Genomic DNA, 26,401 nt, shown 5'->3' on the forward strand with positions numbered 1-26,401 from the left:
GGGATATTGGAAGTTCCAAGTGTTGTGTGAATGGTCTACGTCTCCCCTCAGTTCTGTTCATTTTTCTTTCATGTGCTTTGATGGTGTCATTAGGTGTGTAAATGTGAGTTTACCTTATTGCTATATTGTTGAATTTCCTATTAACATATAATATTCTTTTCTCTTGTAACCTTTTCTCATTTAGTCTATTTTGTCTGATATTAGTACAGCCACAACTGATATCTTTTGGTTACTGTTTGCCTGGACTATCTTTTTCTGTCCTTTCATGTTCAACTTTTTTCTGTCTTTGGATCTAAAATTAATCTCTTATAGATGGCAAATAGTTGCATCATATGCATCATTCTGCCAGTCTTTGGACTGGAGAGTTTAATCTGTTTACATGTAATGTACTCACTCATATAGAAGGAGTTACCTCTGTCATTTTGTTCTTTGTTTTCTGTATGGCTTAATGATTTTTTTGTCTCTGATTTCCTGCATGACCACCTTCTTCTGCATTTTTGGTAGTGCAACATTTTAATTCCCTTCTCATTCCCTTTTGTACATATTCTATAATTATTTTCTTTGTGGTTATAATTAGATTATAAGTAACATCCTAAAGATATAACACTCTAATGCCAATTTAAGCCAGTTTAATGTCAAGAACATAAAAAACCTCTGCTCCAACAGCTCTGACTCAAACTCCTTTTAGTTACTGATTATACCTTTTGTGTTGTGTATCCAAAACCCATTCATGGATCACAGCCTTGTTGTGGCAAAGGGCTTGCATAATTCAATGAAGATGTGAGCCATGCCATGAGTCACCCAAGACTGATAGGCATAGTGAACAATTCTGAAAAAATGTGGTCCAGTGTAGGAGGAAATGACAAGCCACTTCAGTATTCTTGCCTAGAGAAACCCATGGACAGTATGAAAAGGCAAAAGATATGACACCAAAGATGAGCCTTCCAGGTCAGAAGGTGCCCAGTATGCTACTGGGGAAGAGTAGAGGGCAATTACTAATAGCTCCAGAAAGAATGAAGCAGCTGGGCCAAAGTGGAAAAAACGCTTAGTTGTGGATGTGTCTGGTGATGAAAATAAAGTCCAGTGCTGTAAAGAACAATATTGCACAGGAAGCTGGAATGTTAGGTTCATGAATCAAGGTAAATCGGATGTGGTAAAGCAGGAGATGTCAAGATTAAACATCAACATCTTAGGAATCATTGAACTAAAATGGACAGGAATGGGTGGATTTAATTTAAATAACCAGTATATTTACTACTGTGGGCAAGAATCCCTTGGAAGAAATGGAGTAGCCCCCACAGTCCACAAGAGAGTCCAAATTGCAGTATTTGGGTGCAATCTCAAAAACGATAGAATGATCTTGGTCTGTTTCTAAGGCAAACCATTCAACGTGTTGGTAATCCAAGTCTTTGCCCCAACCATTAATGCCAAAGAAGCTGAAGTGGACTGGTTCTTGAAGAAAGAACTAACACAAAAAAAGATGTCCTTTTCACCATAGGGGACTCTAAAGCAAAAGTAGGAAGTCAGGAGATACCCAGAATAATAGGCAAGATTAGCCTTGGAACACAAAATAAAGCAGGGCAAAAACAGTTTTGTTAAGAGAACACACTGGTCATAGCAAACACTCTTTTCCAACAACCCAAGAGACAATTGTACACATGGACATCACCAGATAATGAATATCGAAATTAGTATATGTTCTTTGCAGCTAAATATGGAGAAGATCTATACAGTCAGCAGAAACAAGACCTGGAGCCGACTATGACGCAGATCATCAGCTCCTTATTGGCCAAATTCAGGCTTAAATTAAAGAAAGTAGAGAAAACCACTAGGCCATTTGGTATGACCTAAGTCAAATCCCTTATGATTATACAGTGGAGTGACAAATATATTCAAGGGGTTAGAGCTGGTAGACAGAGTGCCTAAAGAATTATGGACAGAGGTTCATAACAATGTACAGGAGGTGGTGATCAAAACCATCCCCCAAAAAAGAAATGCAAGAAGGCAATGTGGTTGTCTGAGGAGGTTTTACAAATAGCTAAGAAGAGAAGTGAAAGGAAAAGAAGAAAGGGAAAGATACACATAACTGGATGCAAAGTTCCAGAAAACAGCGAGGCGGTAAAAGAAAGCCTTCTTCAATGAACGATGCAAAGAAAGAGGGACACAACAGAATGGGAAAGACTAGAGATCTCTTCAAGAAAACTGGAGATATCAAGGGAACATTTCATACAAAGATGGGAATGATAAAGGACAGAAGTGATAAGGACCTGTCAAAAGTAGAAGATATTAAGAAGAGGTGGCAAGAATACACAGAAGAACTATACAAACAAGATCTGAAGGACCCAAATAATCAGGATAATGTGATCACTCACTTAGAGCCAGATATCCTGGAGTGTGAAGTCAAGTGGGCCTTAGGAAGAAGCATTATTATGAAAAAAGCTAGTGGATGTGACAGAATTCCAGCTATTTCAAATCCTAACAGATGATGTTGTTTAAGTGCTCTCAATATGTCAGCAAATTTGGACAACTCAGCAGTGGCCACAGGACTGGAAAAGATCAATTTCCATTCCAATCCCAAAGAAAGACAGGGTTAAAGAATGTTCAAACTACTGTATGCTTTTGCTCATTTCACATGCCAACAAGATTGTGCTCAAAATCCTTCTGGCTAATCATCAGCAGTACATGAATCGAGAATTTCTAGGTGTACAAGCTGTGTTTCAAAGAGACAGTGAAACAGAGGTCAAATTTGAAACATTCATTGAATCATGGAGAAAGCAAAGGAATTCCAGAAAAGCATCTACTTCATTGATGAAAGCCTTTGACTGTGTGGATCACAACAAATTGTGGAACATTCTAAAACAATGGAAATACTTAGACCATCTTACTTGACTCCTGGGAAACCTTACGCAGGTCAAGAAGGAACAGAACCGTACATGGAACAATGGACTGGTTCAAAATTGGGAAACGAGTATGTCAAGGCTGTATGTATCACCCTGCTTATTTAACTTATATGGGGAGTGTGTCATGTGAAATGCCAGGCTGGAGAAATCACAAGCTGGAATCAAGATTTCTAGGAGAAATATCAACAACCACTGATATTCAGATGATAGCACTCTAACGGCAGAAAAAAAAGAGAAACTAATATCTTCTTGATGAGGGTGAAAGAGGAGAGTGAAAAAACTGGCTTGAAACTCAACATTAACAAAACTAACACCATGGTATCCAGTCCCATCACTTCATGGCAAATAGAAGGGCAAAAACTGGAAGCAGTGACAAATTTTATTATCTTGGGGCTCCAAAATCACTGTGGATTGTGACTGCAGCCATAAAATTTAAAAAACACTTGCTCCTTGGAATGTAAGTGATGACAAACCTCGACAATGTATTAGAAAGCAGAGATGTCACTTTGGGACACAGGTCCCTATAGTCAAAGCTATGGTTTTCCAGTAGTCATGTATAGATGTGAGTTGGACCATAAAGAAGGCTGAGTGAGGAATTGATGCTTTCCATTTGCATTGTTGGAGAAGACTCTTGAGAGTCCCTTGGACTGCAGGGAGATCAAACCAGTCCATCCTAAAGTAAATCAACCCTGAATCTACATTAGAAGGACTGATGCTGAAATGGAAGCTCCAATACTTTGGCCACCTGATGCAAAGAGCTGATTTACTGGAAAGACCTCGATGCTGGAAGATTGAAATAATCAGAGAAGGGGGCATCAGAGTATGACATGGTTAGATAGCATCACCGACTCAATGGACATGAATTTGAGCAAATTCAGGGAGAAATGGAGGACAAGAGGAGCCCGGTGTGCACAGTCCGTGGGGTCACAAAGAACTGGACATGGTTTAGTGACTGAACAACAGTAGTAACTCATAACCACACTAAAAATAGTGCTTAATTCTTTTTATTAATCTCATCTATCAGAGAGAAAATAAAATAGTGGAGCTACAAACCACAGTTACAATAGTAACTTTTCTAATTGCTTGTCTATCTACTTTTACCAGAGATCTTTATCTCTTTATACCATTTTGAGCTGCTATCCAGAGCCTTTCACTCCAACCTGGAGGACTCCGTGCTGCAGGAGTATAGTCAGCACAGTTAGCATTGCTAGTTAGTGCTGGCAGTCAGTGTAGTCAGCAGATCACCATGATGCTGGGCCTCACAGCCATCTCAGGGGACAAGGCTTCTATTGAGAACTGCGATTCTTTACGTTATTGGTAAAGGTTGATTTGCCAAAGCTGGCCCAGTATGTTCTGACTGGGACAGAGTTGGCCATAAAGGTCATTAGGAAGAGTCAGCAGAACGCCTCCAGGACTCTTCTGGGAAGTGAATAGTATGAAGGCTCTAAACCATGAAAATATTGTCAAACTACTGGAGGTGATTGACACAGAGGAGATCTTGTTCCTGGATGGAGGGCCTCAGTGAGGGGGACATGTAGCCATTTGGAGGACCGTGGGATATGACAGAGGCTGACGCCCGAGGCCGCTGGGACAGCTGCTCTCTGCCCTGCAGCACGGCCACCAGGGGCACGTCCTGCGCTGGGACCTGAAGCCAGGGAACCTCCTCTTTGACACCGAGTAGCACGTGAAAATCACAGACTTTGGCCTCAGCAACGAGTGTGATGAGAGTGGGAAGCTCAACACTTTCTATGGCAGCTGCACTTACGCTGCCTGAGAATTCTTCCTGGGACAGGGCTCCTACTGCCCTGCGGTGGATGTGTGGAGTCTGGGAGTAGTTCTCTACTCCATGGTGACCGGGACCCTGCCTTTTGGGGGATACGACTTCTCAGAGCTGTGGCTGTGAATCCTCGTAGGGCAACACCCCATTCCCCTATGTCTGTCATCAGAGAAGGAATTTGCTAAAAAATATGGTCCTCAACCCCAGTGACAAGAGCACCTTAAATGACTGATGAGGCCTCCATGGGTGAACCTGGGCCAGAAGGAGCCACTCAGGCCATTCTGTGTGCCACCCTGTGACAAGGACCCAGGGGTGACAGTGGTAAGGACTCTGGTGTGGAGGTGGGACCTGATCCATGACTCAGGGAACAGGCAGCAGGCATTGCACTGTGAGCTCAGGGGAACACAAGGTGGAGGGCTGCTCCATCACTGCGAGGCTCTCCCCTTCCACTGACCTCAGCAGCCATAACTTGAGCCTTCTCCAAGGCCTGAGGTGTCCACACTCATACCACGTGGCTCAACCAGGGAGAGAACATACAACTGCACAAGGACCAGAAGACAGAGCAGAAGATGAGGGAGCCTGCTGGTCTCCACCTGGCCTGGAGCAGAGGCCCACCATCCCCAGCCCAGCGCCCTGTGTGGCCCTGAGGCCTTCCCTCCGCTAGCAGCACCAGCAGCAGGACTGAAGTCCCAGAGGGAAGCAGCTGCCCCTGGGTGTGTCCAACACCAGGATCTCCTCCCATGCTGGGCAGCCTGAGAGTGTGTCCCCAGACACTTTCCTCTGGTCACAGCCAGAAAGAGTGGGGTTCACCTGAAAATATGCAGATTTATAATAGTCTGCCCAGCAAGAGGCAGCATAACAAACGGAGCCCAGGTGAAGTCCATGGATGATCCAAGAAGAAATGTCAGGATGCAGTCCCTGGCAGTGATCGAGGGGTCGAATCCTCTGACAAGATTCAAATCAGGAGGGTATCCCACACCTCCACGGCCTTCAGAAGCATCGTATCCAAAACCCTGGCCAGCTCAAAGGATGGTCTGCAGCAGTCTGGGCGACCAGAAGAGGGCCCGCCTGGCTGCAGGCCCACCCCTCGGCTCTCACCTGAAACTGCAGAGACTGGACTGCCTCTCCCGGGCGTGTCTCCCTACCCCACTCTTCTGTCCTGCATGTGAGAGGGGGAGGCGGAGAGTTCTTGTCAACTCTTTGGTTCTTCCAATTCCTCTTGATAAACTTGATGCTCCAGAAGGGTGGATCACACTCTGTTTTGCATCCTCGCTGCACAGAATTGAGGCTGTGTATTTTCCAGTCTAAGAAGCGTGCAGTCATGTGGTACTAGAAGTAAATCAGAACTAAATGCAAAGACAACTGAGAGAATTGGGAGGATGACTCCCAACAGCAACAGTTGCTGTGCTGCAGGGCCGAGATGCAGAAAGCGTGTATGACCTCCCTGCACTGACATTACCCAACATCTTCAGAAGGGCTGAAGGGAATTTTGGTCCCTGGGGCCTGTGTTAATCATGACTGAGATGCCCATAAATGGGATAAAGTGAAAGCGAAAGTGAAGTTGCTCAGTCGTGTCTGACTCTTTGCGACCCCATGGACTGTAGTCTATCAGGCTCCTCCGTCCATGGGATTTTCCAGGCAAGAGTGCTGGAGCGCATTGCCATTTCCTTCTCCAGTGGATCTTCCCAACCCAGGGATTGAACCCGGGGCTCCCACATTGAAGGCAGACGCTTTACCGTCTGAGCCACCAGGGAAGCATAAACAGGGTAAAGTCCCATGAAAGCCTGTGGGTGGTGTGGTCAGGTACCGGTGCAGCTGAGTTTCCTGACTCTCATGCAGAAGTCAGGATCTCCCCTTCCACGTGGTGGGGGAGTTGTCCTGATTTGTGGGTGTGGCCACAGGGACTGGAGAGCAGGCCATCCGGCAGGAGGAAGCTGGAGTGTCAGGCACACACAGGGCAGAGGTCAGGAGCCAGGCTGGGGAGAGGGGGCTGGGCCGGCCCCCTTGCTTCCAGGACCATCCACACCAGTGCTCTGTGCTCTGTGTCTCCAAACTGAAACATCCCCACCTCAGGGCTGGAAAGTAGTTGACTGATGATGGAACGTTGTGCTCACAGACTGTCTCCTCTTCTGTGAGGTGTGGGCTGGGGCTGGCTGAGCCACAGCTGCCTCATCACTTTATTTGTCCATCACGGTCCCACAGGGAGGGTGTGGGTTTTGTATTAAAGAGCAGGGCACCCATGAGCAGGGCGGGACACAGTCACCTTCCACTGGACGAGATGTCTCGGGCTGCCGGTGCCCAGTGGGCTCTGCAGGAAGAGGGTGGGGAGAAAGCCTCAGTGTCGGTGAGGGAGCCCCACCAGCAATTTGCCAGCAAATCTCACGAGAAGCACCCACTTTCCCATGATCTTCAACTGTTTCCTGAATTATTAATTCCTTAATACAGTTGACCTAACGGACAATCTCATAAAATGTGAGCTCAGGGTAGAGATGGGTCGGGTGGTGGGAGGGAGCATTAGAGGCGGTGGGCTGAGGCATCCAAGGGCTCCCAGTACCTTGTCCACTCCCAGGTCACCAGAAACCGTCCTTTATCTGGTCACTGGCCGCCCAGGACTACAGATTTCCCGGCTACTCTTCATCGAGGCTGCTTGTGTGACCAACCTCTCCCTCCAGGGGGATGGGAGTGATTCGCACAAACTCTAGAATGTATCCTGGGAGAGAGAAGCAGGCCCTTTCTGCTTCTCCCTCTGTCCTTATCTGGAAACGTCAGCTCTGAGGTTGGAGCTCATTCTGCCCTGTGGACAAAGCAACTCCTCTGGATTGAAGGGCATCAGGGACAGGAGCTCCGGACCAGCCCTGGACTGTCCGCCTCCTGACCCAGTGTGAGGGGGGCCAGCTTCCCTTTGCCCCTCAGCCATGAGCCCCGAGTTACAGCTGCTGAGCCTTATCCTAAGCTGGACAGCAGGCTTGGAGGGGACCTTACCTGTGGCTCCCAGGGTCAGGCTGCTCCCAGGACCACAGCTGTCTGATGTTTCCCCCCGCACGTCCATGGGGGACAGCCCAGCTCAGTTCCAGCCCACTATCCCCTCTGTGGGCTTCTCTGGAAATCTAATGACTAAAAGATTCAGGAGTGATACATTCCAGGGGCACCACCCCCACTCTCTCCCAGAGATGTAGATTGTTTTGAAACAGTGACATTTTCCCTGTTACCATCTGCGGATTCTAACCAAATAACTCAGGGGAAAGGCTATCTCACGTGTGGTGCAGATTGATTACTGCCGGACAGATGAGTTGGAACTGAGAACTTTGCTGCTAAGCTGACAACTGTAAAAGCTTAATTGGAAAAACCAGCCAAATTCCACTCAGTTTTAAGTCAGAGACTGGGACTCGGTCAAGCCTGGGCCTGAGCCCTCAGTGTGGGGAGATGGGTAGTTAGGACGTCGTAGGAGTCTGGTCCTGACTACATGATTTTTATATGCCCTCCACCCTGATGGAGCCTGTGATTTTATGGGAAAAGGAATTCCAATACATATTAAGGTATTACCACTTGATTTTGTAAAAGGGTGTGTAGTTCACTTGTTCTTCATTTGTTTACTCTGTCTGCAAAGTGTCTTGTAGGCTGGTTTAAAATAGAATATTTAGTGGAAACTTTGAGGGTCAGTAAGGCTAACCAATCAGGAAACAACCGCCATTGAAATGAAAGTTTCTCCTCACAGTCCTGGAAGAGGGGCTTTACCACGCAGGGAGCATGGGGAGAGCAGGAGGTGGAGGAGCTGGACCTGTGGATGGAGGGAACCTTCATCATGTTGCTGAGAAGGGAACGGCAGGCAGGGTGAGCAGGCTGAGGACTGGCCGGGCTGAGCAACTTCATGGGCTCTGGGGTGAGGGGACCCTGAGTGTCCTGGAACCTGACGCTGGGGAGCAGGGCAGGTAGACAGTGCTGGAGTATGAGTCCAGTTAAAGGGGAGGTTGGATTGTATTTGAAAAGTGGGCCTTGGGGGAATACCTTGGTGTGCAGGGGTTAGGACTGGGCATTTTCTCTGCCAGGGGCCTGGATTCGATCTCTGGTCCAGTAACTAAGATCCTACAAGCCATAGGATGCAAATCAGTGGGCCCTGGAAGGACTCCTCTGTGAGGGGAGGGGGACTGACAGGCGGGGATGGGGGGCCAAGTTGAAGTGCCTCAGAACAGGGGGCGTCTTGCAAAAGCAAAGCATCAAGTTGACAGAAGGTAGAAGTGGTCCACACAAGGCTCATCTGAAATATCGCCTCCTCAGAGCACCTTCCCTGCCTGTGCATCTACAGGGAGGCCCTCCTCAGGGCTCGCCGGCTTAATTTCTGCACAGCGTCGGGGCCCAAACCCCTGATCCTCACCAGCTGTGCCTCCTTGCACGCAGTGCAAACCCCCCACAGAGCCTGCAGTTCCTGCATGGTCTGGTCTCTCCATTTCTCCCCCACACTGTCCCCACTCACCTCAGCCAAAGGTGTAACTAACTGATACAACCTCAAATCTCGGTTGAAATTTCTCTCTCCTTAAGCAGTTCCCCGGGCAGACTTGGGTCTCTGCCTCTGCTCCACACCCTTCACCCACGAAAGCAGCTCAGGCTCTATGACTTGCGGCCCGGCTGACTTGTCTATATGTGGTCTGTGAGCGCCTTCCGGGAGCCTCTGCCCTCTCTTCTTTGTGCACCCTGAGCCTGCACATAGTGGGCCTTCAGAACCTCAGGAACCTCACCCCACCCCGCGGCTGGAAACCTGAGCTGTCAAAAGGCCTGTGGATTCAGTTTGGCCCAAGCACTGCTTCCAGACCCTGGGGGCTTCTACAGCCTCTATAGCGTGGAGAGAGAGGTCCCTTGTAAGCTGAGCTTCCCAGCTGTCAGATCTCACTTCTGTTACCTTCCTGTGCTGTCAACTCATTGTCAGTTTGGTCTCTCCTGGGCACCACGGGAGGCTATATAATGGAGAAAGGAGGACCGGAGCCGAGTTTCAAGGGAGACATGAAAAGGACAGTGATGGATGCCTCCTGTTAAACTGAGTGAAGTTCCCTGTATATTCTGGAAAAGTCCTCTGGAGTGCAAGAGGGGAATACAGCCCCGAAGGCCCCAAAGAAGAAGTCCCTTGGTGGGGGCAGTGGCAAAAGCTCCTGGCCTCCCCTGTAACAGCTCCAGATGAGAGCCAGTGAACCAGAGACTGCCTATGTGGTCACATGAACGTGATTCTGTAATTGTCATGCAAAGCAAGAGTAAGGGTACAGAGCTGAAGGAGTCAGGAGTGGGTGGTTGTGGTGAAGTAAGGTCCCGCTACCTTCAGCGTGAGTTGCTTTTGTGAGTGACAAAGCAGCCACACGGCAGTTTCCAATCCTTAGGCCCCCCGACAGCAGCCAGTGCAGGGCTGGGTGCCTTAGCGCCTTCACATGGACAAGCCCCAACCATGTGGCTTCCAGAGTTCAAGGAGCAGGGGTCCTGTTGGCTGCACACCTCCTTGCTGTAGTCTGGCTACCTCCCTTCTCTGAACCTCCATCTTGTCCTCTAATTGGGGACAGGTGTTGCTACCTTAACAGGACTAACCCTGTGAGAACTAATTAGGGGAATCCTAGAGTTAATAGCTGGCCCCAACAAATACTGCTTGAGTTCATTCAGATCTCCAGATTAAAGTCTTGCAATGTTATCTGGAATTTCTTCCCTGAAACTAGACAAAACCCACACTGTTGCAGTTCTCTGGACTCTTCTTAGCCAGCTGAAAGGAAGAGTCACAATTTTTTGGAAAGTGGTTATAGAAAACCCATAGTGGCTTAAATAAGCAAGTCAACAAGCAGGAGAAAATGACTTAAATAACTAAGAGGTCCACAGGCAGACAGTTTCTGGCAGGACTGTACCTGGATCTCAAGGACCTGAGTGGAAATTCTCTCTCCCCAACTTCTCAGCTCTGCATACTTCTGTCGTCCTCCTGCAGGGGTCTCTGCCTTTATGGGAGCAAGATGGCCACCAACTGCTGCAGGCTACCTCCCATCCCCTCCAACTGCCACAGGCTGACCTCATAGCCCCACCAACTGCCACAGGCTGACCTTTGCCCTGCTCCAAACAGAAATAAAGCTCCTCTTCCCCAGGATTCCAGCAGGAGGTCTGCCCTGAGTCCTGATTGGTCATTTGCTCAGCTCAGAGCCAATCACAATGCCCAGGGAGGGGTGAAACATGCTAATAGGCCAGGTTGAGGTCATATGACCATCCTCTCCAGGAAACCTGTGCCCTGTTCATCCTGCTTCCAGGGTTAGAGACAGTGTGATGCCCACAAGCAGGAGTTAGGGTGCAGCTGCTGCGTCCTCTGTGCTCAGTTTCCTGGGATGTGCCTGCTAACATCCTCTTCCCACATGTCCTTGGTTTACCAGATAATTTGTAACACATCGTTTCCCTTTCCAAACCCTATTTCACTCACCCATACCAAAAAGGAGAGACCTCCTGTTTGAAGACAGGATTCGGGATCTCCTCCCAGCCTCAAGGCTTGCTTTCAGTGTCTGATTACAGTCATTTATTCAGTCAACAAACACCCACTGAGCACCACGATGTGCTGCTCTGGGTTTCAGGACTGTCAGTTGTTCTGAGTAGTGGTTATTGCCCAGGGGCCTCCCAAAGAGAGTGAATTTTCTTTGAGGAATCACCTCATATACTGTATCACTGAATAACTGAGTCACTTTGCTATGCTTGTGCAACTAACACAACTTGGTAGGTCAACTATACTTCTATTAAGAAAAGAAGATATTCCCTTGTGAAAAATTGTCCTTAGAGTTGTAAGTTTTCCCTTTCAAATATAAGTTCTTAATCTGTCTAATTGCTTTTGGTGGTGTTTCCTGACACAGTTATCCAGCTTTGTTTTCCAGTTAGATGCCAAATTGTCCCAACACTATTTACTCAATGGGCCTCCTTTCTCCATTTACATATTAAGAAACCTTTTTCAAAATCGTAAGTATTAAGGACTTCAGGTCTTTGGTAATTTGTAGGGCCCCACGATCATGCTCCCGTCTTGTGTCTTCTCCTCTCCTTTTACCATTGCAGTTTCTACTATTCACAAGTGCCCCAGAAAGCCCCATGTAGTGACCTGTGGATGTCTTTGTGAGGACAGGGGATGTGAGCATGGAGGAGGGGCTGAGTCCTTAATAACCATGTGACCATGCTCTGTGATCCCAACAGGGGGTCTGGCTTCCTAAGGCAGGGTCTGTGTGTCTTCTTCTTGGTGTCCTGATATGCACATTAAGGCTGGTAGATTGGGATCTGCGGCTCTGGGGCTGGGAGTGGAGAGACTAGACTCCACAGGCTGCTTTTCCATTCATTTGCCTCCTATTGTTCAGTTGCTAAGTCATGTCTGCATGAACTGCATCATGCCAGGCTTCGGTGTCCTTCACTATCTCCCTGAGTGTCCTCAAACTCATGCCCTTTTTGTCAGTGAAGCCATCCAACCATATCATCCTCTGTCACCCCCTTCTCCTCTTGTCCTCAATTTTTCCCATAATGAATCTTTCCAGTGAGTCAGGTCTTTGCATACGGTGGCCACAGTATTGGAGCTTCAGCTTCAGCATCAGCCCTTCCAATTAATATTCAGGGTTGGTTCCCTGTAAGATTGACTGGTTTGATCTCCTTGCTCTCCAAGGGACTCTCAAGAGTCTTCTCTAGCACCACAGTTTGAAAGTGTTTGCCTTCTGTGCTCCTATGGGCTCTGCCTGCCTGGTGTGGAGACACTTGTGACACCTTTCTCCTGAAGGACGGAGAAGTGCCTGCTTCTTGTGCTTTCATCCCCTGCCTTATCCTTCCTTGTGTCATGCTGACAGTAAGGTACCTATTGTTATATTATGTGTTTTAACCACAATTAAAAGAATGTAGGACTGACACACGCTACAACATGGATAGACAGTGACAGCTGACAACGTCCTCAGTGAAAGAAGCCGCCAGGAAAGGCCGCCCAGGTCACATGCTCATCTGTGCTTTAAATCCATCAGGGATTTGAATGTGAGGGTAAGTCTCAATCATGGTTCCAGGAAAAAAAAAGAAAGAAAACTAAATCCGAATGAAAAAAGACAATTCCATAGAGTTGGGGCAGCTGGTGAAAGCTGAAGTGGGCCTGTGGTTGGATTACTATAAGATCATCTCATGATGCTCATTTGGGGGATATATGCTGGGTTCCTTGGAGAGTGTCCTTGTTTGAGGTAAAACACTCTGGAGTATTTTGTATGAAGGGGCAAATGTGAGTACTTTGAGTCTTGCTATTGAAAATTTTCTGTACGTTTGAAATGACTGAAAAATAAATTACTTCTCAAAACAACCATGTGAACAGAAGCACAGAAAAGTCAAGACGACATCAAACACGGCTAGACAGGCCAGGCCCCACCCAGATCCTGCTCACCCCAAGTGACTAATCAAAACCGACAGGTTTCCACATCAAGCCTTTCCTCTGCTAGGTCCTCGGAAGACAGTGCCCCTTCAGACAGACAGCCAGGCACAGGAAGCTTCTCGCCACTGTTTCTTCACCTCTTCTTCCCATGGTCTCCTGACTAAACTGAGTTCCTGAGGGAACTGAATTCCTCTGCGTGTGGATGCAGCCCAGTCCTGTCCCAAAGCCAAAGCCTGGGTGGGTCATGAGGAGGCCTAGCTCCAGAGCCAAGTCTGGAGTATAAAATGAAGCAGGGCAAAGTCTAACAAAGTTTTGCCAAGAAAATGCACTGGTCATAGCAAATACCCTCTTCCAACAACACAAGAGATGACACATGGACATCAACAGATGGCTAATACCAAAAGCAGATTGATTAGATTCTTTGCATCCAAAGATTGAGAAACTAAAATGGACTGGAATGGGTGAATTTAACTCCGATGACCATTATATCTACTATTGTGGGCAGGAATCCCTTAGAAAAAATGGAGTATGGCCATCATGGTCAATAAAAGAGTCCAAAATGCAGTACTTGGATGCAATCTCAAAAATGACAGAATGATCTCTGTTTGTTTCCAAGGCAAACCATTCAATATCACAGTAATCCAAGTCTATGCCCCAACCAGTAACACTGACGAAGCTGAAGTTGAACATTTCTATGAAGACCTACAAGACCTTTTAGAACTAACACCCAAAAAAGATGTCCTTTTCATTATAGAGGACTGGAATGCAAAAGTAGGAAGTCAAGAAACACCTGGAGTAACACGCAAATTTGGCCTTGGAATATGGAATGAAGCAGGGCAAAGATTAATAGAGTTTTGCCAAGAGAATGCACTGGTCATAGCAAACACCCTCTTCCAAAAACACAAGAGAAGACTCTACACATGGACATCACCAGATGGTCAATACTGAAATCAGACTGATTATATTCTTTGCAGCCAAAGATGGAGAAGCTCTATACAGTCAGCAAAAACAAGACCGGGAGCTGACTGTGGGTCAGATCATGAACTCCTTATTGCCAAATTCAGACTGAAATTGAAGAAAGTGGAGAAAACGACTAGACCATTCAGGTATGACCTAAATCAAATCCCTTATGATTATACAGTGGAAGTGAGAAATAGATTTAAGGGACTAGATCTGATAGATAAAGTGCCTGATGAACTATGGACTGAGGTTCGTGACAGTGTACAGGAGACAGGGATCAAGACCATCCCCATGGAAAAGAAATGGAAAAAGGCAAAATGGCTGTCTGGGGAGGCCTTACAAATAGCTGTGAAAAGAAGAGAAGCGAAAAGCAAAGGAGCAAAGGCAAGATATAAGCATCTGAATGCAGAGTTCCAAAGAATAGCAAGGAGAGATAAGAAAGCCTTCCTCAGCGATCAATGCAAAGAAATAGAGGAAAACAACAGAATGGGAAAGACTAGAGATCTCTTCATGAAAATTAGAGATACCAAGGGAACATTTAATGCAAAGATGGGCTCGATAAAGGACAGAAATGGTATGGACCTAACAGAAGCAGAAGATATTAAGAAGAGGTGGCAAGAATACACAGAATAACTGTATAAAAAAGATCTTCACGACCCAAATAATCACGATGGTGTGATCACTCACCTAGAGCCAGAGCCAAACATTCTGGAATGTGAAGTCAAGTGGGCCTTAGAAAGCTAGTGGACGTGATGGATTTCCAGTTGAGCTATTTCAAATCCTTAAAGATGATGCTGTGAAAGTGCTGCACTCAATATGCCAGCAAATTTGGAAAACTCAGCAGTGGCCACAGGACTGGAAAAGGTCAGTTTTCATTCCAATTCCAAAGAAAGGCAATGCCAAAGAACATTCAAACTACCGCACAATTGCCCTCATCTCACATACTAGTAAAGTAATGCTCAAAATTCTCCAGGCCAGGCTTCAGTAATACATGAACCGTGAACTTCCTGATGTTCAAGCTGGTTTTACAAAAGGCAGAGGAACCAGAGATCAAATTGGCAACATCTGCTAGATCATGGGAAAAGCAAGAGAGTTCCAGAAAAACATCTATTTCTGCTTTATTGACTATGCCAAAGCCTTTGACTGTGTGGATCAAAATAAACTGTGGAAAATTCTGAAAGAGATGTGAATATCAGACCACCTGACCTGCCTCTTGAGAAACCTATATGCAGGTCAGGAAGCAACAGTTAGAACTGGACATGGAACAACAGACTGGTTCCTAATGGGAAAGGAGTGCATCAAGGCTGTATATTGTCACCCTGCTTATTTAACTTATATACAGAGTACATCATGAGAAATGCAGGGCTGGAAGAAGCACAAGCTGGAATCAAGATTGCCGGGAGAAATATCAATAACCTCAGATATGCAGATGACACCACTCTTATGGCAGAAAGTGAAGAGGAACTAAAAAGCCTCTGATGAAAGTGAAAGTGGAGAATGAAAAAGTTGGCTAAAAGCTCAACATTCAGAAAACGAAGATCATGGCATTGGTCCCATCACTTCATGGGAAATAGATGGGGAGACAGTGGAAACAGTGTCAGACTTTATTTTTTTGGGCTCCAAAATCACTGCAGATGGTGATTGCAGCCATGAAATTAAAATACACTTACTCCTTGGAAGGAAACTTATGACCAACCTAGATAGCATATTCAAAAGCAGAGACATTACTTTGCCAACAAAGGTCCGTCTAGTCAAGGCTATGGTTTTTCCTGTGGTCATGTATGGATGTGAGAGTTGGACTGTGAAGAAAGCTGAGCACCAAAGAATGATGCTTTTGAACTGTGGTGTTGGAGAAGACTCTTGAGAGTCCCTTGGACTGCAAGGAGATCCAACCAGTCCATTCTGAAGGAGATCAGCCCTGGGATTTCTTTGGAGGGAATGATGCTAAAGCTGAAACTCCAGTACTTTGGTCACCTCATGCGAAGAGTTGACTCATTGGAAAAGACTCTGATGCTGGGAGAGATTGGGGGCAAGAGGAGAAGGGGACGACAGAGGATGAGATGGCTGAATGGCATAACCCACTCGATGGATGTGAGTTTGGGTGAACTCCGGGAGTTGGTGATGGACAAGGAGGCCTGGCATGCTGTGATTCATGGGGTCACAAAGAGTCGGACATGACTGAGCGACTGAACTGAACTGAATAGAAGTGGAAGATATTAGAAGAGGTGGCAAGAATACACAGGAGAACTATACAAAAAAGATCTTCATGACCCAAAAAACCATGATGGTGTGATCACTCACCTAGAGCCAGTCATCATGGAATGTGAAGTAAAGTGGATCTTAGGAAGCATCACTACAAACAAAGGTAGTGGAGGTGATGCAATTTCAAATGAGCTATTTCAAATCCTAAAAGGTGATCTGCGAAAGTGCTGCAGTCAGGAGGAGCTAAGACGGTGGAGGAGCAGGATGGGGAGAACACTTTCTCCCCCACAAATTCATCAAAAGAACATTTAAACGCCGAGTAAATTCTACAAAACAACTTCTGAATGCCAGCAGAGGACATCAGGCACCCATTAAAGCAACCCATGTCTTCTAAAGGAGAGAGAAGAAATACAGCTCCACCCACCAGATCACCAACACAAGTTTCCCTAACCAAGAAACCTTGACAAGCCACCTGTACAAACCCACACACAGTGAGGAAACGCCACAATAAAGAGAACTCCACAAACTGCCAGAATACAGAAAGGACACCCCAAACTCAGCAATTTAAACAAGATGAAGAGACAGAGGAATACCAAGCAGATAAAGGAACAGGATAAATGCCCACCAAACCAAACAAAAGAGGAAGAGATAGGGAATCTACTTGGTAAAGAATTCCAAATAATGATAGTGAAATTGATCTAAAATCTTGAAATCAAAATAGAATCACAGATTAATAGCCTGGAGACAAGGATTGAGAAGACGCAAGAAAGGTTTAACAAGGACCTAGAAGAAATAAAAAAGAGTCAATATATAATGAATAATGCAATAAATGAAATCAAAAACACTCTGGAGGCAATAAATAGTAGAATAACAGAGGCAGAAGATAGGATTAGTGAATTAGAAGATAGAATGGTAGAAATAAATGAATCAGAGAGGAAAAAAGAAAAATGAATTAAAAGAAATGAGGACAATCTCAGAGACCTCCAGGACAATATTAAACGCTACAACATTCAAATCATAGGGGTCCCAGAAGAAGAAGACAAAAAGAAAGACTATGAGAAAATACTTGAGGAGATAATAGTTGAAAACTTCCCTAAAATGGGGAAGGAAATAATCACTCAAGTCCAAGAAACCCAGAGAGTCCCAAACAGGATAAACCCAAGGCGAAACACCCCAAGACACATATTAATCAAATTAACAAAGATCAAACACAAAGAACAAATATTAAAAGCAGCAAGGGAAAAACAACAAATAACACACAAGGGAATTCCCATAAGGATAACAGCTGATCTTTCAATAGAAACTCTTCAAGCCAGGAGGGAATGGCAAGACATACTTAAAGCGATGAAAGAAAATAACCTACAGCCCAGTTTATTGTACCCAGCAAGGATCTCATTCAAATATGAAGGAGAAATCAAAAGCTTTACAGACGAGCAAAAGCTGAGAGAATTCAGCACCACCAAACCAGCTCTCCAACAAATACTAAAGGATATTCTCTAGACAGGAAACACAAAAAGGGTGTATAAATTCGAACCCAAAACAATAAAGTAAATGGAAACAGGATCATACTTATCATAATTACCTTAAACGTAAATGGGTTGAATACCCCAACCAAAAGACAAAGCCTGGCTGAATCGATACAAAAACAAGACCCCTACATATGCTGTCTACAAGAGACCCACCTCAAAACAGGGGACACATACAGACTGAAAGTGAAGGGCTGGAAAAAGATTTTCCATGCAAATAGGGACCAAAAGAAAGCAGGAGTAGCAATACTCATATCAGACAAAATAGACTTTAAAACAAAGGCTGTGAAGAGACAAAGACGGTCACTACATAATGATGAAAGGATCAATCCAAGAAGAAGATATAACAATTATAAATATATATGCACCCAACATGGGAGCACCGCAATATGTAAGGCAAATGCTAACAAGTATGAAAGGAGAAATTAACAATAACACAATAATAGTGGGAGACTTTAATACCCCACTCACACCTATGGATAGATCAACTAAACAGAAAATTAACAAGGAAACACAAACTTTAAACTATACAATAGACCAGTTAGACCTAATTGTTATCTATAGGACATTTCATCCCAAAACAATGAATTTCACCTTTTTCTCAAGTGCACATGGAACCTTCTCCAGGATAGATCACATCCTGGGCCATAAATCTAGCCTTGGTAAATTCAAAAAAATTGAAATCATTCCAAGCATCTTTTCTGACCACAATGCAGTAAGATTAGATCTCAATAACAGGAGAAAAACTATTAAAAATTCCAACATATGGAGGCTGAACAACACGCTGCTGAATAACCAACAAATCACAGAAGAAATCAAAAAAGAAATCAAAATTTCCATAGAAATGAATGAAAATGAAAACACAACAACCCAAAACCTGTGGGACACTGTAAAAGCAGTCCTAAGGGGAAAGTTCATAGCAATACAGGCATACCTCAAGAAACAAGAAAAAAGTCAAATAAATAACCTAACTCTACACCTAAAGCAACTAGAAAAGGAAAAAATGAAGAACCCCAGGGTTAGTAGAAGGAAAGAAATCTTAAAAATTAGGGCAGAAATAAATGCAAAAGAAACAAACAGACCATAGCAAAAAATCAACAAAGCCAAAAGCTGGTTCTTTGAAAGGATAAACAAAATTGACAAACCATTAGCCAGACTCATCAAGAAACAAAGGGAGAAAAATCAAATAAACAAAATTAGAAATGAAAATGGAGAGATCACAACAGACAACACAGAAGTACAAAGGATCATAAGAGACTACTATCAGCAATTATATGCCAATAAAATGGACAACGTGGAAGAAATGGACAAATTCTTAGAAAAGTACAACTTTCCAAAACTGAACCAGGAAGAAATAGAAAATCTTAACAGACCCATCACAAGCACGGAAATTGAAACTGTAATAAAAAATCTTCCAGCAAACAGAAGCCCAGGTCCAGACGGCTTCACAGCTGAATTCTACCAAAATTTTAGAGAAGAGCTAACACCTATCCTACTCAAACTCTTCCAGAAAATTGCAGAGGAAGGTAAACTTCCAAACTCATTCTATGAGGCCACCATCACCCTAATACCAAAACCTGACAAAGATGCCACAAAAAAAGAAAACTACAGGCCAATATCACTGATGAACAAAGATGCAAAAATCCTTAACAAAATTCTAGCAATCAGAATCAACAACACATTAAAAAGATCATACATCATGACCAAGTGGGCTTTATCCCAGGGGTGCAAGGATTCTTCAATATCCGCAAGTCAATCAATGTAATACACCACATTAACAAATTGAAAAATAAAAACTATATGATTATCTCAATAGATGTAGAGAAAGCCTTTGACAAAATTCAACATCCATTTATGATAAAAACTCTCCAGAAAGCAGGAATAGAAGGAACATACCTCAACATAATAAAAGCTATATATGACAAACCCACAGCAAACATTATCCTCAATGGTGAAAAATTGAAAGCATTTCCTCTAAAATCAGGAACAAGACAAGGGTGCCCACTTTCACCATTACTATTCAACATAGTTTTGGAAGTTTTAGCCACAGCAATCAGAGCAGAAAAAGAAATAAAAGGAATCCAAATTGGAAAAGAAGAAGTAAAACTATCACTGTTTGCAGATGACATGATCCTCTACATAGAAAACCCTAAAGACTCTACCAGGAAATTACTAGAACTAATCAACGATTATAGTAAAGTTGCAGGATATAAAATCAACACACAGAAATCCCTTGCATTCCTATACACTAATAATGAGAAAACAGAAAGAGAAATTAAGGAAACAATTCCATTCACCATTGCAACGAAAAGAATAAAATACTTAGGAATATATCTACCTAAAGAAACTAAAGACCTATATATAGAAAATTATAAAACACTGGTGAAAGAAATCAAAGAGGACACTAATAGATGGAGAAATATACCATGTTCATGGATTGGAAGAATCAATATAGTGAAAATGAGTATACTACCCAAAGCAATTTATAGATTCAATGCAATCCCTATCAAGCTACCAACGGTATTCTTCACAGAGCTAGAACAAATAATTTCACAATTAGTATGGAAATACAAAAAACCTCAAATAGCCAAAGCTATCTTGAGAAAGAAGAATGGAACTGGAGGAATCAACCTGCCTGACTTCAGGCTCTACTACAAAGCCACAGTCATCAAGACAGTATGGTACTGGCACAAAGACAGTAATATAGATCAATGGAACAAAATAGAAAGCCCAGAGATAAATCCACACACATATGGACACCTTATCTTTGACAAAGGAGGCAAGAATATACAATGGATTAAAGACAATCTCTTGGATTAAATGGATTAAAAACAAGTGGTGCTGGGAAAACTGGTCAACCACTTGTAAAAGAATGAAACTAGACCACTTTCTAACACCATACACAAAAACAAACTCAAAATGGATTAAAGATCTAAACATAAGACCAGAAACTATACAACTCCTAGAGGAGAACATAGGCAAAACACTCTCCGACATACATCACAGCAGGATCCTCTATGACCCACCTCCCAGAATATTGGAAATAAAAGCAAAAATAAACAAATGGGATCTAATTAAACTTAAAAGCTTCTGCACAACAAAGGAAACTACAAGCAAGGTGAAAAGACAGCCTTCAGAATGGGAGAAAATAGTAGCCAATGAAGCAACTGACAAACAACTAATCTCAAAAATATACAAGCAACCCCTACAGCTCAATTCCAGAAAAATAAATGACCCAATCAAAAAATGGGCCAAAGAACTAAATAGACATTTCTCCAAAGAAGACATACAGATGGCTAACAAACACATGAAAAGATGCTCAACATCACTCATTATCAGAGAAATGCAAATCAAAACCACTATGAGGTACCATTTCACGCCAGTCAGAATGGCTGCGATCCAAAAGTCTACGAGTAATAAATGCTGGAGAGGGTGTGGAGAAAAGGGAACCCTCTTACACTGTTGGTGGGAATACAAACTAGTACAGCCACTATGGAGAACAGTGTGGAGATTCCTTAAAAAACTGGAATAGAACTGCGTTATGATCCAGCAATCCCACTGCTGGGCATACACACTGAGGAAACCAGAATTGAAAGAGACACGTGTACCCCAATGTTCATTGCAGCACTGTTTATAATAGCCAGGTCATGGAAGCAACCTAGATGTCCATCAGCAGATGAATGGATAAGAAAGCGGTGGTACATATACACAATGGAGTATTACTCAGCCATTAAAAAGAATACATTTGAATCAGTTCTAATGAGGTGGATGAAACTGGAGCCTATTATACAGAGTGAAGTAAGCCAGAAAGAAAAATACCAATACAGTATACTAACGCATATATATGGAATTTAGAAAGATGGTAACAATAACCCTGTATACAAGACAGCAAATGAGACAATGATGTATAGAACAGTCTTTTGGCCTCTGTGGGAGAGGGAGAGGGTGAGATGATTTGGGAGAATGGCACTGAAATATGTATAATATATATGAAACAAGTCGCCAGTCCAGGTTCGATGCACGATACTGGATACTTGGGGCTGGTGCACTGGGACGATTCAGAGGGATGGTATGGGGAGGGAGGAGGGAGGAGGGTTCAAGATGGGGAACTCGTGTATGCCTGTGGCGGATTCATTTCGATATATGGCAGAACCAATACAATATTGTAAAGCTTAAAAATAAAATAAAATAAAAAAAAAAAAGAAAGAAAGTGCTGCAGTCAATATGCCAGCATATTTGGAAAACTCCACAGAATTGGAAAAGGTCAGTTTTCACTCCAATCCCAGTGAAAGGAAATGCCAAAAAAATGTCCAAACTATTGTACAACTGCACTGATCTCACATGCTAGCAAAGTAATGCTCAAAATTATTCAAGCCAGGCTTCAGTAGTATGTGAACCATAAACTTTCAGATGTTCAAGGTAGATTTAGAAAAGGCAGAGGAACCAGAGATCAAATTGCCAAAATCTGTTGGATCATAGAAAAAGCAAGAGATATCCAGAAAAAACATCTACTCCTGCTTTATTGTCTAAGCCAAAGCCTTTGGCTGTATGGATCACAACAAGCTGTGAAAAATTCTTCAACTGGTGGAAATACCAGACCATCTTAACTGCCTTCTCAGAAATCTGTATGCAGGTTAAGAAGCAACAGTTAGAATGGGATGTGGAACAATGGACTGGTTCCAAATTGGGAAAGGAGAACATCAAGAATGTATATTGTCACCCTGCTTATTTAGCTTATATGCAGAGTATATCCTGTGATATGGTGGGCTGGATGAAGCACAAGCTGGAATCAAGATCATTGGAAGAAATATGAATAACCTCAGATATGCAGATGACACAACAATTATGGCAGAAAGCAAAGAAAAACTAAAGAGCCTCTTGATGAAAGTGAAAGAGAAGAGTGAAAAAGCTGGCTTAAAACTCAACATTCAGAAAACTAAGATCATGGCATCTGGTCCCATCACTTCATGGCAAATAGATGGGGAAACAATGCAAACAGGGACAGACTATTTTTTTGGGCTTCAAAATCACTTCTGATGGTGACAGCAGCCATGAAATTAAAAGACGCTTGCTCCTTGGAAGAAAAGCTATGACCAACCTAGACAGCGTATTAAAAAGCAGACCCAGAGAGATGGTATGGGGAGGGAGGTGGGAGGCGGGTTCAGGATGGGGAACACATGTACACCCATGGCGGATTCATGTTGATGTATGGCAAAACCAATACAATATTGTAGAGTAATTAGCCTCCAATTAAAATAAATAAATTTATATTAAAAAAAAAAAGCAGAGAGGTTACTTTGGCAACAAAGGTCCATCTAGTCAAAGCTATGGTTTTTCTGGTAGTCATGTATGGATGTGAGAGTTGTAGTATAACTATAAAGAAAGCTGAGTGCTGAAGAATTGATGCTTTTGAACTGTGGGGTTGGAGAAGACTCTTGAGAGTCCCTTGGACTGCAAGGAGATCCAATCAGTCCATCCTAAAGGAAATCAGTCCTGAATTTTCATTGGAAGGACTGATGGTGAAGCTCCACTACTTCGGTCGCCTGATGCAAAGAACTGACTCATTGGAAAAGACTCTTAACGCTGGGAAAGATTGAAGGCAGGAGGAGAAGGGGATGACAGAGGATGAGATGGTTGGATGGCATCATCGATTAGATGGACATGAGTTTTAACAAGCTCTGGGAGTTGCTGATGGACAGGAAAGCCTGGCATGTGACCATAGGGTCGCAAAGAGTCGGAAACAACTGAGCCACTGAACTGATGTAGCTGAAGGCACTGTAAGTATGGATTTCTATCATTTCAGCCAAAGACATAACTAAATGATACAGCCTCAAATCCTAGTTGAAAACTGTCCTTAAGGAGTTTCCAGCAGACTTGGGTCTCTGCTTCTGCACCCACACCCTTCACCCATGAAAGCAGCTCAGGCACTATGGTGTCCTTTTGGCCTGGTTGGCTTGTCTGTAAGTGGTCTGTGAACACCTCCCGGTAGGCCTCTGCCTTTTCTCTGTGCACCCTGAACCTGCACACTATGGGCCTTCAGAACCTCAGGGACCTTGCCCCATCCCTACCATGGCTGGAAGGCTGAGCTGTCAAAAGTCTTGTGGATTCAGTTTGGCCCAAGCACTTCTTCCAGACCCTGGTGGCTTCACTACCTCTATAGCATGAAGAGCAAGGTCCCTTGTAAGCAGAGCTTCCCAACTGTCAGATCTCACCTCTTACCTGCCTTCCTGTGCTATCGTTTGTCAGCTGGGTCTCTCCTGTGGCACCACGGGAGGCTGCAATGTAGAGAAAGGAGGACCGGAACTGAGTTTCAAGGGAGACGTGGAAAGGGCAGTGTTGGATGCATCCTGTTCAAACTGAGTGAGGTTCCCTGTATATTCTGGAAAAGGCCTCGTGTGCAAGAGGGGAATACAGTGTCTAAGGCCCCAAAGAAGAAGTCCGATGGGGGGAGTATCCCCCTTTAGCAGCTCCAGATGGGAGCCAGTGAGCCAGGAACTGTCCATGTGGTCACATGAGCATGACTATGTAATTGACAAGCAAAGGAGAAAAGGGTACAGGTTTGGAGGGAGTTAGAGGGTGGGGTCAGAGAAGGTAATGGCACCCCACTCCAGTACTCTTGCCTGGAAAATCCCATGGACAGGGGAGCCTGGTAGGCTGCAGTCCATGGGGTCGCTAAGAGTCAGACACGACTGAGCGACTTCACTTTCACTTTTCACTTTCAGGCATTGGAGAAGGAAATGGCAACCCACTCCAGTATTCTTGCCTGGAGAATTCCATGGACGGGGGAGCCTGGTGGGCTGCCGTCTCTGGGGTCACACAGAGTCGGACATGACTGAAGCAACTTAGCAGCAGCAACAGCAGCAGCAGCAGCAGCAGCAGCAGAGGGTGGGATGGGGTCTGGTGAAGCAAGGTCCCCTCCTTCCTTCAGTATGAATTGCTTTTTTTGAGTTTCAGAGCAGCCACATGGCAGTTTCCAATCCTTAGGCCCCCAGGGTAGCCTGCATGGGCCTGGGTGCCTTAGCGCCTTCACATGGACAAGCCCCACCATGCGGCTTCCTAGAGTTCAAGGAGCAGGATCTGGGGGTTCTGTTGGCTGCACACTTCCTCACTGTAGCCTGGCTACCTCCTTTCTCTGAACCTCTGTCTTGTCCTCTAATCAGGGACAGGAGCTGCTACCTTAACAGGACTAACCCTGTGAGGATTAATTAGGGGAATCCTAGGGTTAATAGCTGGCCCCAGCAGATTGAGTCTATTTAGATCTCCAGACTAAAATAAGTCTTGAAATGTTAAGTGGAATTTCTTCCCTGAAGCCAGATGAAACCCACACCGTGGCAGTTTCAGGGTCTCCACTTAGCCAGCTGGACATCAAACCCAAAGGGGCTCAAACAAGCTAACAAACAAACAGGAGAGAATGATCATAACTAAGTCCATGAGCACAGCTTCTGGGTGGACTGTACCTGGGTCTCAGGGACGTCAGCAGGAATCGTTTTCCCCACCTCTCAGCTCTGCTTACTGATGTCATCCTCACCCAAGTAGCTCTGCCTTTATGGAACAAGGCCACCAACCGCCACAAGCTGATGTCACATCCCTCCAACTGCCACAGGCTGACCTCACTTCCGTCCAACTGCCAAAGGCTGACCTTAGGTATCCCCTGTTCCTAATGGCAATAAACCTCCATTCCCCAGGATTCCAGCATATGCCCTGATTTGTCACTTGTCCAGCCCTGAGTCAATCACAGGTGTCCAGGAGGATGGAACATGCTGATTGGTCAGGTGGAGGTCATGTGACCACCCCCTCTGGGAAACCTGTGAGCTGTTCAGCATGTTTCAGGGAGGGAGACAGTGTGATGCCCCAAGAGCAGGGGTGAGGGCACAACTGAAGGATCTGCTGTGATGTGTTTCTGGGATGTACATGCTTACATCCTCCTCACATACCCAGTTTCCCCTATTTACAAAATGCTTTGTGACGGAGCTCTTCCCTCCCCAAGCCCCATTTCACCCACTCACACCAATTAGGATCAAGACCTTCTGTTTGGAGACAAGACTGGGGATCCCCTCCCAGCCTCAAGGCTTGCTTTTAGTGTGTGATTACAGTCATTTATTGAGTCAACAAACATCCACTGAGCATCACCACCTGCTGCTGTGGGTTTCCAGGACTGTTGGTTGAGTACTGGGCATTGCCCAGTGGCCAACCACAGGGACTGAACTGTGTCTGAGGAGCATCTCAGACACAAATCACTGAATAACTGAATCGCTTTGCTATACCCCTGGAACTAACACAGCCTTGCAAATCAACTTTACTTCAATTTAAAAAATACACCCTCATTAAAATCGTCCTTAAAGTTGTAGAGTTTTCCCTTTCAAATGTAGGTTCCTAATGTGCCTGTGATTGCTTTGGTGGTATTTTTTGAGGTAGGGAATCCAGTTTTGTTTTCCAATTGGATGCCAAATTGAGCACCATTTATTAAATGGGCCTCCTTTCCCCATTTACATATTAAGAAACCTTTTTCAAACTCCTAGTGTCAAGGACCTCAGGTCTCTGGTAATTTGTACACCACCCCATATCCATCCTGCCATCTGTGCCTTCTCCCCTCCTTTTACCACTGCAGTTTCTAGCATTCATAAGTGCCCCAGAAAGCCCCGTGTAGTGACCTGCGGAT

The 26,401-nt window shown here is 44.6% G+C and overlaps 1 long non-coding RNA gene across 1 annotated transcript; it reads right to left on the reverse strand.

The window, feature by feature from the left end:
• Nucleotides 1-3,888: 3,888 nt before the first annotated feature.
• On the reverse strand, nucleotides 3,889-25,695 carry LOC112444759 (uncharacterized). The gene is made up of 3 exons (XR_003033108.2): nucleotides 25,200-25,695; nucleotides 23,962-24,017; nucleotides 3,889-6,985 (listed from the first exon to the last, which is right to left on the reverse strand). It is a non-coding gene; the product is annotated as an uncharacterized lncRNA (long non-coding RNA).
• Between the last annotated feature and the right edge of the window lie 706 nt (nucleotides 25,696-26,401).

The sequence above is a fragment of the Bos taurus genome, chromosome 28, assembly GCF_002263795.3.
Source record: "Bos taurus isolate L1 Dominette 01449 registration number 42190680 breed Hereford chromosome 28, ARS-UCD2.0, whole genome shotgun sequence".
Lineage (NCBI taxonomy): Eukaryota > Metazoa > Chordata > Mammalia > Artiodactyla > Bovidae > Bos > Bos taurus.